The following is a 15,091-nucleotide window of genomic DNA, read 5'->3' as shown; positions in this document are numbered from 1 at the left end:
GGCAAGGCGAATTCTCGGAATGGAGATTATTCGAGACAGAAAGTCCTGCAGGTTATGGTTATCGCAAGAAAAATATATTGAATGAGTTCTAGAGAGGTTCAATATGAAGAATGCTAAACCAGTTAGCACTCCGCTTGCTGCTCACTTCAAGTTGCATAAGAAATCCTACCCATCAACAGAGAAAGAAAAAGGAGATATGTCAAATGTTCCATATTCTTCAGCGGTCGGAAGTTTAATGTACGCAATGGTGTGTACAAGACCAGATATTGCTCATGCAGTTGGCGTTGTGAGTCGATTTTTGTCAAATCCCCAGAAGACACATTGGGAAGCAGTGAAGTGGATCTTCAGATACCTGAGAGGAACTTCAAAGTTATGTTTAACTTTTGGAGGTGAAAAGTCTGCACTTGTTGGTTACATAGATGCAGATCTGGCCGGTGATCTTGATGAAAGAAAATCTACATCAGGATACCTATTTACATTTTCAGGGGGAGCTATTTCATGGCAGTCAAGATTACAAAAATGTGTTTCGTTATCAACGACTAAAGCATAGTACGTTGCAGCAATGGAAGCAGGAAAGGAAATGCTTTGGTTAAAGCGATTCTTTCAAGAATTGGGTGTGCAGCAGGAAGAATATATAGTTTATTGTGATAGTCAAAGTGCATTAGACTTGAGCAAAGATACTATGTATCATGCACAGACGAAGCACATTGATGTAAGATATCATTGGCTCAGACTTGCCATTGAAGAGAAGCAGTTTCAGTTGCGAAAGATCCACACAGACAGAAATGCTGCAGATATATTGACAAAGGTCGATTCGAAGGAGAAGTTCGAGCTATGTGTCAAAGCAGTAGGGATGGAGAGTCCCACCATGTAGTCGGGAGGGGGAGAATTGTTATAGGGTCCCTCCAACATGTGGGACCCACAGACATTTGAAAAGAAAAAAAAAAGAAAGAAGAGATTCAAACGTGTGGGACCCACACACGTTTGAATGAAGAAAAAAAATAATAAAACACGTTTTTGTTTTGGTGGCAGTCAAAGAGGACGGTGCCAAACCAAAGAAAGAAAGAAAAGGAAAAAAAAAGTGGACGCGTGATTAACGCGTCCACTGCGTCCCCTTCTCCTATAAAAAGGAGAAGGATTTTCACTTCAAGGTGTACAAAACAAAAACAAAAAAAAAAAAAAAAAAAGAAAACGAAGATTATAATTTTAGAAAAGGGTTCCTAAAATTGGGAAGAGAGAAAATAGTGAGGATTGTAATTTTAGGGTGTTTTTGGGAAACACTTAGAGTGCCACTATTTTTGTAATCTCTTTTGTACCTACCATTTTTTTAGTAGAAGAATTATTCGGAGTTTTTGTCCCGTGGACGTAGCCCATAACAGTTGAAGGGTGAACCACGTAAATCTCGGTGTTCTTATTTTTCATCTGGCATTTACGGTAATTATTTAATCTTTACCGTGATTTATTTCTGGTAGATTCGATCGTCAATATTCAATATTTAATTATTGGAGGTATATGTGGTAATAGTAATTTTATTTTACTTTTACCACCAGTATTTTTCCGCGAGCCCCCACTCAAGATCAGTTAGAATCCCAACAACAACAACCCCTTCAATTGTTTATATTGAGTGCAGAAGCTGAGTTACAAGCCATCTATAGTGATAATATTGCACACAACATTCAGCTTATAGATTCATTTAGTATGGACATGCAAAGACTACAAAGATGGTGTTGCATGGTATTGGTTGTTGGTTTCTGGAACTTGGTGCCACAGTAGTGAGGTTAATGAGAAAGACCATTTAAAAAAAATTGTGCATATATATGATTTATAAATGATAGGTTTATCTATGTGCAAGTTGAGGAGGGGGTGTTACGATTAATTTGATAGTAAGATATTTATACTTGTAATTAGTTGTATATAAATACTCGTATTCTCAAAAAACAAATTGAGAGAGTTATTTTTTTATCCAAAATACCAAACACATCACTATCTCTCTCCGCCGGACAACACCAAATATCCAACCTCAAGCCCAGTACCAGTCTCAAATCCGACCTAAATCAATTTTTCTCAGGACGTCCATCCAACGTCCATCTACTTCTCCTTCTCAATCTAAACCTTCTCTTCTCCTTGCTAACGCTTCCCTTTCTACAAATCTACAAAGCATTTTGACCTTTAAACTGCAAAGTAAACTGCCAACCTAGGAATTGGAAAGGTAGTGCCCAATCTCCCAAAAGGCGTCGATATGGCGTACAATGGTAGCTTGTGATCACAGAGGCACTCCATTTCCCAGGTCCTTGTCCTTTTTGGAGCCACCGCTTCCATTGAACTATATAGCCGTAAGAGAATATAGTGTTTGTAGTGCAAGCTAATCATCCCCTTTACCGTTAAAGAAGCCCCACTCCCTTGATTTTGTAAATAGTAGAGCTGAATACGCAATTTCCATTAGCAGAGCTGTTATCAAGCCTTAATTCTTACCATCTTGGATCATGGTCTCCATCTAGTTTCTCATTAAATCAAGGGATAGCCTGCAGAAATTATTTTGCACCCAAAAATTTTAGAGAAGTGCATTAGAAGGAGGGAGACTTAAATGCTTTAAACATATATTAATGCACAAATATCTAACTTCGAGAAATTTACAAGCCATAAAATAAACTTCCATAACTACTTGTTATCCATTCTTTTGATGCTGTGGAGATACAATCATCAAGTTAAGAAATTGTGCGCTTTAAAGCTAACTCATGTTTGGTTAGATAATTGATATGGGTCCCACATTTATTATTTTTTAATTTCAATTTTGGCCAACTTTGCTATACAATTTTGATATAAGTTTGAAATTGTGGTGACTGAGAGGTTAAGTTTATTTTACGGTGCAATTGTAACGCTATAAAATTTAGGATATTAAGAATGGTTTAGTAATCATATGAGGATTAGTAATATTTATTATAACGCGCTGTGATATTAAAATGTAATAGATAACTTATAGAAGTACTTATATATCTTATTTAATGAAAATTATAGACATGTTATATTTAAACATGTTTGTTAGCTGATCTTTTGTATTGTGAGCTGCTAGAGTGAATGTTTTTGATAAATAATGATTTATAATTTGAATTGAAATATATATATATATATATATATATATATATATATATATATATATATATATATATATATTCACTACTGTTTTATCAATTAGCTAATATTTTACATTAATTTTATAATGAAATAATATTTTTATATTATAAAAAACTTTAGAAAATATAAGAAAATTGTAACCAATATTCATTGTTATATAAAAATAATAATAAATGAATAAACAACGAGTAAAAATGAATAGTTACAATGTGCATGTAAAAAAAAAATTCTATATTGCATATAAATGTGAGAATATAGAGAAAATAATTTGATTACCTATAATAACCTCTGTGAAAGTTTAGAAATCTTAAAATATCCTTAATCATTAGATAATTGGTAATAGTTTGAATTTATTAAATAACTTTAGTTTTTAATTATTGATAAATTAGAGATTTTTTTGATACATTGAAAATTTTTATATTTTATTTTTAAATATTTGATTCTATTGATTCTATTCTGATTATAATTTAAATAACCTTAGTCATGATCAATTAGATTTTATTTCAAAAATTATCCTTAATAGATAATAAAGCTTTTAAAATTTTTAAACTTAATTTTTTTTTTCACTTCACCATGTGTTGAGCATTTTAAACTTTTAATTTTTTTTTTAATTTTTTAAAACTTCACCATTTGTTGAGCATTTAAAACTTTTTTATTTTTTTTAAACTTTACCGTGTGACATCTAAATATTATTGTGTTGCTACCATCTAAATGGTTGTGCTTAATGTTCCCTTATCATCTCATTGCTCGACGAAACTTTTAAATTTTTTAAATATTCTTATATTTTACCGTGTGACATCTAAATAATTAGAAAAAATACATTTTGAGTTTGCTCTAAACTCAAACTTTATAAAAAAAAACTTACCTAAGGAATACCAAGATTTTATATTTAAAATATTTATTTGAAACAAAATTAAACACAAAAGAAAATTTAAATAGACTAAACTTTATTTTTAGTTTCATATAAACTCAAACTTTAAAAAAAAAAAAAAAGCAATATATTAGTGATAACCAATTAATTTTTTTTTCAAAATTTATCCTTAATAAATAATTAAGCATTTAAAACTTTCAATTTTTTTTTAAATTTACCGTACTTTAACCATTTAAAACTTTTAAATTTTTTATTTTTTCAAATTTTACCATGTGACATCTTCTAAATATAAATGTGGGAATAGGAGTGAATAATGAGATTTTCAATATTACTCTTAATGAAATTTGGAATATCTAAAATAGCTTTAGTCATAGTCAATTAGAAAATTATATTTTATTAGTTGATTAGATATAATTTATAAAAATTATTTTTTTAATAAATACATATAGATAATTAAGATAATTAAGAATTTTAAAATTTTAAGTTGTACCTTTTTTCAATTTTATTTTTTAATAAATATATATGATAATGAGATATTTGAAAATTTTTAAATATTTGATTTTATTTTGATTATATTTAAAATATTTTATTTAGAAGAGTGATAAAAAATATATTTTTTTTATAATATTCTTTTTTCTTTATGTTTGTATTATTTGATTAGATATATTTTTAAAAAATAAATTTTCAAATAGAATATACATAATTTTTTATTTATGAGAGAGATAAAAAAGAAAAAATATATATATATATATATTTTTTTTTTGTATGGTTGTAAGGCAATTTGAAGGTTTATTTAGAGAAAATATAACATTTCTTTTATATAGTCTTTTTTTATTAATTAATTAACTTATTTATTTTTTTTTAAATTTGCAACTTAAAATAATGGAAAAACAAAATACTTCAATAAACTCATTAACTGACTAATATTGGATCTTAGCATGATTTGCTTTGTAATTTTCATTTATTGACTTGGCTTTAGTATTTTTTTTTCTATCAATATTAAATTTCATTAAATTATGGTATTTCTAGTTGAAGAAGGGCTGATTTTTGAAACTCAAATTGGTAATTTTTTAATATGATTTATTTCTTATTATATGTAGAGTTCTGAAAAGAGTTTTATTCTTAATATTAATTTTTTATTTTTATTTTTTATTTTCTTTTTCGTTACTAAATTAATTTTTAAGTACTATCACTTTAATTTAGTAAGAGATTTATATCTCCCTTTCTTGATTATTAAGTATTTTCAATTTTCTTAATATTTTTTCTCTTATATTCTAAATCTGTTTGACTTGAAAGAAAATAGTGTTTATGAAACTGAAAAAAAAAAAAACGGAAATTATATATTTTTTCAATGACCTTTTGGAGTTTCAAGAATTTGTGTATGTGCATGTATTCATTTCTTTGATGCTGGGCGCTAAACTCTCAGAAATGAAGGATTGATTCAATTGTGTATATATCCCTTTTTTAGTATAAATTTGGAATACATGTATTGGAGTAAAAGATAATTGTGTTAGGATAAGGATTAAAAATTCTATATTATTTGCTAGTTACAGTTTATTTAGGAGTCTAATATCTTTTATATTATTCTTTAATATATTTTATTATTATATATTAGCACTGGGCAAGTAATACTGTCATTATAGTCAAAGTGATTACCATTATCAATTCAGATCGTCTTTTCATTTCTTTTTCTTTTTTTACATAACAGTAAAAATAATTTATTATTATTTTTCATTATATTTGTACATAGATATTGATTTGGGGAGGGTAGGGAGGTTGGAGATTTGTGATAGCTTGATTTTTTTTTTTTTTTTTTTACACCTATTATAGTTTTAAGAATCTGCATTTATAAAATAGGGACTGAAGGATTAAGTTTAGGGATAGATTTAAAGTTTATTTTGAGACCATTTTCTGTCGGTCTCATTTATGTATTGCACAACCCAAGAGGGGTTAAATTAGATTTTCTAAAAATTTGACTTTCAAAACACAAGATTAGATTTCTATTGCATCGAAATTGGAAAACGTTTGTCAGTTATTAAGTTTAGAACTTTCTCACAAAGCTATTGCAAGATTAAAAGGACTCTATGAAGAAACAGTTATTGCATTTAGAATTATTTCACAAAGCTTTTGCAAAATTAGAAAACTGATTAAAACTCAAATTGTGATTTATACTGAATATAAAAAGTCATATTAGAGCTTGGTATAATCATAATACAGAAATTCAGAGTTCTAATGTTCCACAAAGATAAAGTTTATTCACGTTTAGAATTAAAAACTCAAACAACTTTGCATTTCTAAAAAGATTGACAGTTATGTAAACAGAATATAATCGAGCAATACTTCAGAAAATGAAAGAAAATAAATACAGAGATTTATAGTGGTTCGACACTAACTCGCCTACACTAACTCGCCTACATCCACTCCTTAAGAATCATCTTGAGATCCTCTACTATATTATCTCTTTTCAAGGGTAAGAAATAAACTAACTTTATAAGGAAATAGATCAACACCTAGATCTAACATTTGTTCCACTAGATTTTTAAAGGTTTTAGTCAACCTCTATCCTTTCTGTCTTACAAAGAACAGAAAACTCATATCAAGACATTAAATCTCACACAAGAAGAAAGTCGGTTGATAACCTTATACTAAACAGCTTTTCACCTAAGCTGTTACACAAAAGTTTTTTATTTAAAAACTTTTAGTCTACAACAAATTACAAAAATCTATATAGATAGAGAGAAACGTAATTATAAGTACAGGAAGAACAGAAAACAGATTTTAAAAACAAAAAGAAAGTTTAGAACTATTCTTTAGAAAATGTTGTTATCAAATTTTTTTCTCTCTTGGAAAAATATCTCTTGAAGCAAATAGATTAAAAAGAATAAAGAGGAGTTTAAGAGAGGGTTTTGAGAGATATGAAAATTTTAATCAATGAACTCTACTCTTTCAAAAACCACACAGTTTCAAAAAAAAAAAAAAAAAAAAAAAAAAAAAAAAGAAGAAGAACATTTTTATAAGAGGAATGAATATCCCGTTATAAGAGACGTTGAAGTTTTAGCTTTAATAAGTATTTTGACGTTTCGAAAATAAAAATATAGAGAATGTGAATCTTTTACAAATATTACGATTAATTGTTACCAAAAATAATTTTTGCCAAAATCTTTTGGCATTTAGGTAAGTGAAATTAAAAGAGCAAATATTTGGGCTTCTTTTTAAGGCAATTTTCGAGAATATCTCAAAGATGATTTTGAGAGAGATAAAAGAGATTTTGTGCTTATAAGAGAATTTTCTCTCTATCCTACAATATTTCCAAAGATACTAACCCCTAAAAGATTTTCAATAATCTTCATGATTTTCAAAGAATCTTGGATTATAGGAGCTTGATTTCATTAGCAACTTCTACATTAAAAATCTGCATAAAATAACATTAGTACATACAAGAATATTAAATTTATTTGTTTTGCATAATCATAAAATTCTCAAAATAAAATGGACCCTTGAGCTAACACTTTCATTATATAAAAATAAATTAAGTATGTAAGAAGTAGCATTATAAGTAGCTTGTATGGCAAACTCTAATACAAATTAACAAATTGCATCTATTTTAAACTAAACAAAAACTTATGCTTTTATATTACATATATCAAAAAATTAAAAAAATGTAAAAAATGAGTATATAATGAGCATAATCAATGTGCAACGCACGTCATAAAAAAATGGTATATATAAAAGTAGAAATATGAGAACATTAGAATTGTTAAAAATACCCTACAAAGTTTATGAATTAACAAAAAAAATCTTTCAAAATTTTAATTTTATTGATTGAAAAAATAAAGTAATTTTATTATAATTGGTTATATTAATTTCTTATTTAAATTAAAATTCTATTCAACAAAATAGAAATTATATCATATACAGATTATTGATATAATTTCCAATTTAATAGATCCAGCTATTGCTTCAATTCATTTTAAGAAATTAGCACAATTTTTCTTTTCTATCTAAGGCTCTATTTGGCAAGAGCATTTGAGAGAGTTTAGAGTTTTGACTATGTCAAAATACTGTTTTTGTAATTATATCGTTCGTTAAAATAGTATATAAAATAGTTGTCAGTGGATAAGATAACGTTTATTAAAACGTTAATCCATCTAACTTTCAGTGTTTCAATATTTTTTACTAAAATTTTTTTGATAATTATATCCTTAATTAAATTATATTATTCTTATCCTTATCCTTAATTAACTTATATTATCCTTAACTAATTTATATTAAGATTAGTTTAAAGTCTTTTGCTATGGTATTGCATGTCTGCAATTAAGTTAAAAAATTGCATTATTTTACACAAAAATTTAATAAAATAATTTAATAATAGATTAATAGATGAATATATATAAGGAAATTGTATTATCATTTTATAAATGATAATGATTTCAATTTATATAATTGGACTATACACTATAAATTGACATTCTTTTCTTTCCTTTTTTTTTTTTTTTTTTATAATGAGTTCACTACTATAGTCATAAGTTAAAATTCTAACTCAATATTTAAATGTCTCCTTTTGTCATTTTAAATTCAATAACTAATCAAACAATTATTTTTATCGAAAACTTTTACTTTAAACGGTTACATAAACAGCTAATATCTAACAGCTAACAGCTAACAGCTCACTCGTAAAACCGCAACAGCTACTAAAATAGCTAGTATTGCCGAACAAGCCCTAAGCCTTGAACTATATTTATTACTGCAAGTGGTTTCCTACACGTGGAATAGGCAATTATTCTACTCAACATATAAGAAGAGACCTTAATTTCCTTAAGATCATAAAAAACAAGCAATACAAATTCATAAAAGAAACTTTCAAAACCTTAAATATAAATAAATATATTCAAAGGTGGAGACGCCAACTTGCAAGGCTGGGGAAGCAGTCAATAGGGGACCATGGCCTCTTAGGCCCTTGAAGGGCTCTGCCTTTCTAGATGTTCAATAATTATCTTCCTGGTATATGAAAGATACAATATCTTTAACCATAGTCTTTGCTTTTTCACTCTCAGGATTAAACAAATGAAAGACATGATTCTCTTCTTTAGTTTCAATTATTTCTACAAATCCTCCCCATTTACTCTTTTTTAAAATCTCATAATAAAACCACCCTCTATCTCTCAGAAAATCCTTCTCAGCAACAAATAAAAGCACCCTGGTGCACCCTAATGTGCCTAACTTAGGATCAGTTGCAGGATTAATTAAAGGGTCATCACATCCACTTGTATTTGGACAAGCAAAATACCAAAAACCAGCAATCTTATCTCTTATTTCTTTTTCCTTAACTTCATTACCAATGGCTTCAGTACCCCAAAAATAAGGATGTATCAAAACAATACCTACAATACTAACAATCTTCTCATCAGATAATTTCTCTTTACCATTTCTAATACCCATATGATGTGCTATATTAGCACCAGCACTATCCCCAGCTAAAAACACCTTTCCAAAATCAACATAGCTATTTATCCACTCTTCGGGCCCATTCCCAGTAACATGGGAAGCAACCCATTGAAGCACTGCCCACGAATCATCATAAGCAACAGGAAGATGAAACTCTGGAGCTCTTCTGTAATCTACAGAAACTATTATAACATCAGCCTCCGCGGCTACTGTGTTGCAGAATTTATGGTAATGAGGAGAGAAAGGAGTTTCAATACAAAAGCCACCTCCGTGGTAGTACACTAGGAGAGGGAGTTTTTGATTAGAGTTTGGGTTTGTGTTGTTTGGAAGGTAAAGTCTAGATGATAAGTTTAGTTCTTGTGAATAGAGAATGTCTTTGGATTGAACGTTGGTTTTGGAATCTAGAGAAGGTGGGACGATTTCAGTACCCATTAGTCTCTCTACTTTGCCATCTTTGTATGTGCGGAGAAAAGGAAATAAATCTATAGCAACTTCTAACAGTTCAGGATTTGTTGAATCCATAGGAACGAATGCAAATGGACATGAGACTGAGTAAGAAAATTTGAGAGCTTAATTAATATAGTGGACCAGAAACTCTTGCACATTTGCGAAATCAGAAGAAGAAAACATATAATATTAACAAACATATATAGTTATTAAAGCAATAAGTTGGATGCCGAAAGCAATGATGCATGTGGTACAACAAAAATGACTAGAATAGTTTGCTTTCCTTCAGATTTATACTGGGTGGATATTATTTTCGGTAAAACCAAACAAAAACAAATTGATTGAATTTCAATTATTTTAGTTTGAGTTTCAATAATTTGGTTTGATTTTTGAGCTTTGTTAAATTTCGGTTAATTAGATTAAATTTTGGTAATGAAAAATCGAAATAACCGAACGAAATCATATTATATATATTATATCAACATGCAAAAATAATTTTATATATCTATTAAATTTATAGGTTATTATTTTTTTTAGAATTTTAGTTTATTTCAGTTTATTTCCATATAAAATATGATTTGATTTAGACTCTATTTGTTTGGACAAATCACTTACCTTAAAATATTTTCTTTGAAAAATATTTTGCAAATGACTTGTTTCCATTGTTTGGTTGCAATAATGAAAATTAGTTAAAAAATGTTAAAATATTTAACTCATAAGAACATAAAAATATTTATAACAATAGAAATTTCATATTTTAAAAATTGTATTGTTAAATGTGAGGAAAAAAAATGAAAAAAATGGTTAATTATAAAAGTTGCCAATGACCGGTGATGATAGCTAGTACTCAACCTGATTGATGATAGTGGCTACCAGTAATTAATCTATCTATACTATATACAAATGTATAAATAAGAGGAATAATGAGATTTTCAATAATGCGCGAGTAAAATTTGAATATCTTAAAATAACTTAGCAATGACCAATTAGAAAATTATATTTTATTAGTTGATTGGATATAATTTATTAAAATTATTTTTAAATAAATACATATAAATAATTAAGCATTTCAAAGTTTTAACTTTTTTAATCTTATTTTTTAATAAATATATATGATAATGAGACATTTGAAAATTTTATATTTTATTTTTTAAAATTTATTTTTAAATATTGATTCTATTTTTATTATAATTTAAAATATTTTATTTAGGGGAGAGATAAGAAGCATATTTTTTATAATATTTTTTTCTATATTCTTGTATAATTTGATTGGATATATTTTTAAAACATAAATTTTCAAATAGAATATAAATCATTTTTATTAGTATATATTTATTTTATTAATTTATATCCAGTAAAACTTAGCATTTTTAAGTTTCTAAACCCGAACTATCAAATTCTCTAAGTACATTAAACCTAACTCCAAATTGCTAAGTAAAAAAACCTAGAAACCTCGACTTACATAAGATTCATCTTCTTTTTGAGATAAAAAGATAAAAAAAAATTCCAAATCACAATATTGAAACAGCCTAACAAATCAAAAACCAAGCTAAAAAATTATTAGATAATTCAACAACTCTTCTTTGCTAAAGAATCTGCAAAACAATTTTGTTGTCTTAAAACAAGCTGAAATATAATATACATAATTAAGCTTTTAAAAATTTTTAATTTTTTAATTTTATTTTTAAATAAAATGAACATATGTGTGTGTAGGATAACGAATAGTTGAAAATTTTAATTGTAAAAATATATATTATATAATATTTTGTTGTTATATCTATGTGTGTGTATATATATTAAAACGTATTTATTAGGTTATATTGTAGAATTGTACATATATAATTATAATAAATTTTAGATAAACGAAAATATAAATTGAACTGAAATGTGTGTATATATACATATTATTATTTTATTATTTAACCATTATATTTACATTAATCTCATATGAAATTTTATTTTAACATATAAAAATCTAAATAGTATAAGACAAAAAAATTATAATCAATATTTAATATTAAAAAATAAAAATAAGTATAAATAACAAGTAAAAGTAAGCAATGACATAAAAAATTGAACGAGTACAAATAACGAGTATAGTCACGAGTAACGCACATCATAAAAAGACTAGTATATTAAAAAATATTTATTTATAAGGTTATAATAAGTTCGTAAATATATAGAAAATATTTTCCTCTCTTGAAAATGAAAAGTCATTTTCCTTAAAAATAACTTAATTTTCTTTTGACCAGGAAAATATTTTTCATTGACTTATTTTTCTGAACGCTTCAAACAACAAAAAATGGTGAAAAATATTTTTTTTCTGTAACTTATTTTACAAAAACAAATGTATAGCTCAGTTTCTTTTCACAAATTGAGTTCCATTCAATTTTGTGAAATTTGATTGGACCCAAATGCTTTCCTAGTTGGAAATATATATAAGAAGAAAATATTGAACTTGTGATTGTTGGACGGTTGTCCTCTCCCTTTAACATAACATAATGAACATTGTTGTCTGGTCGGCAGATTCGCTTGTCTTTATGTCTCCATTTTCATTAATACAATTTAATAATTAATTATAATGCTAGCCCAATTAATTGGGTCACGTAGTTCTAGTGAATATACTACTGAAAATTGTTCATTTGTACTCCCACCACTAGAAATATACTCTATATGATCACTATACGTATCCAACCTATGTTGTGGGGGGAAAAAATCAAATGTATAGCAGCTTAAATAAAAACTAAATAAATTAAATTAATATCAACTTTTCTATGCAACAACCTTTAATTCATATATATGGATACAAAAATATAAAGGTTCTTAGAATTATGATTGATAATATATAATAATAAAATATATAAAAGATTAATATAAAAGGGTATTAAATTCTTAAATAAACTCTAATTAATATATAAATAAGGATTCCTACTATCTTTATCCACTTATAATTATCTCTTTACCAATATAAATATTTTCAATCAAGCCTATAGGGCACGATTACACAATTTATTTACTACTCAATTTCTGAGAGTTCAACAATTGTTGCAGTGAGCGTGGAATACATCTTCAATCCCTAAAAATCTTAATATTTTCCTCTTGGATATGATTGCTAATGATTCCGTTGAGCATCTTAATATAGAAGGACAGGACAACACCCATGGCAAAGCAACAGAGCAACCAACACTAGTTCCTTCCCTAACTACCGATCCCAAGCGGCTGCCCTGGCCCAAGCTTATTCACAATTCACCACCATATTATAATAGTTAAATATTAAAAAAATCAAAACATTCAATAAACTATCCACAAAAGGATAAAGCAAGAAAGGGAAAATCAAATATCGTATTATTAATTTATAGTAAATTCACTTTAAATGTAATAATAATGATACATCGTAAAACAACCTCTTCAACAATATTATTATCTTCTTGAGTTTTTATTCTTTTGAAAGGATCAACATCAAATTCCTTTAAACTATAGTCTTTTTTAAGCAAATTTGTGCATGAATATAAATTTATATCAACTTTAAAGTTTAAACCTTTTTAATTCTCAAATTATAAACTGGAAATTTGATTATCCTAATTACATATGGTATTCAAAGCTTTAATTGTAAAGTTTATTATCTTTGAAATTCTAAAATTATAAACTAAAAATTTAATTATTATAATAAATTATGATAATTAATGGAGTATTGAAATGTTTAATTGTAAATCCTCCACTTACCTATTAAAATTTTAAGAGAATACCATATCAGTTTTTAGAACTTTATTTTTATATCTTTATATGGACTGATAGATATATATAGATAGATAGATATGTAAATATAGATGAAAAGGGAATTTTTAAATTGGAAAATAAATTTAAAAAATATTAATGAATTACTTTTTTTTGAAAATATTAATGGTATCATCAATTTCCTTAATTATTAGAAGTGTTAATGTTTCAATTTCTTTTTTAATATTAAATGAAAAATAATATAATTAATATTTTTTAAATAATTAAAAATAATACTCATTCCATCCCATTTTGTTTGCATGGTTTGACAAAAGACGCATATTAATAATTTAGTCAATAAAAATTATTTTGCGTTTTTTACCCTTAACTTATTAAGATATTTATAAAAGTCCTTCATGAGCAATCATAAAAGTTATTATGGAAAAAATAATTGTTTCAATATATAAATTTGGAAATTTTACAAATATTTTAGAACATCCAAAAAAGAAATAACAAACAAATAAAATGGGACTGGGGGAGTATTAAAATTGGATATGACACAATGCATGGAGACATGATTAGCTACTTGTATATATTTGGTTGATATTGATTAACTTATATTCTCATACTATTTAAAGAAGAAAGAAAAATTATATTCTCAGTATACTATTATTTAAAGTTTATTTTATACCATAAATAACAATTAAAAATAAATTAACTGCATTATACCTACAACTCGTGTATGGGACCATACATACAACAAATCAATCAAAAATAATTTTTTGAATTAAACGAGGGCATTTTTTGACCATACATTGAGAAAAAAAATAAACGAGTAATAATTTCTTAAAAAATGCTTTTTGAATTGGTTCAATTTACAAGTGGTCTTATACACCAGTGTAGACAATTCTTATCATATCAATGTGATTCTCTTTCTTTTTGTGCATAACTCACAATAGTTGTTATTAGAGGTATAGATTAGACAAGCCGGATCACGAGTTGTTCAATCTCAACTCGAGAAAAATTTGAAAAAGCTCATCAAGTCTTATTAAGTGTTTTTTTTTTCAAAATATATATATATATATATATATATATTTTAGACTTACTCGAATTTCGAGTTGAGCTTCGAGCCTAACAGGTTGGAGCTCGCTCATCTCGTTTACATCCAAATTGCCATTTATTAATTGGCAAAAACTTATCCAAATTTCCCCTTAAAAAAAAAAAAAAAAAAAAAAAAAAAAAAAAAAAAAAAGCTTGTCCTAATTACATTACTGCAAAAATCAACTTTTATCCATAATGATTAATATTCTCGTTTCCATTTATTCAATATTATTACTTTTTTAGAAGAATTGAACGTTATTATTAATTAGCAAATTAAGAAATAGCTAACTAACGTATCTTCCTACCAAAAATTGTCTATTCTACATTCATATAAAATCATTGCCTTTTATCTCCGTCAACACATAAACATAGCATCTAGTT

At 26.5% G+C, this 15,091-nt stretch overlaps 1 pseudogene; it reads right to left on the bottom strand.

Annotated features, from left to right (window-relative positions):
- Window positions 1-8,585: 8,585 nt before the first annotated feature.
- Window positions 8,586-10,140, bottom strand: LOC149495536 (putative carboxylesterase 7 pseudogene; annotated as a pseudogene).
- Between the last annotated feature and the right edge of the window lie 4,951 nt (window positions 10,141-15,091).

This window comes from Jatropha curcas, chromosome 6, assembly GCF_041381405.1.
Source record: "Jatropha curcas cultivar XTBG-Jc1 chromosome 6, XTBG_Jcur_1.0, whole genome shotgun sequence".
Taxonomy (NCBI): Eukaryota; Viridiplantae; Streptophyta; class Magnoliopsida; order Malpighiales; family Euphorbiaceae; genus Jatropha; species Jatropha curcas.
The sequence above is the reverse complement of the archived record's forward strand: the minus strand, read 5'-3'. Positions and strand labels throughout refer to the sequence as shown.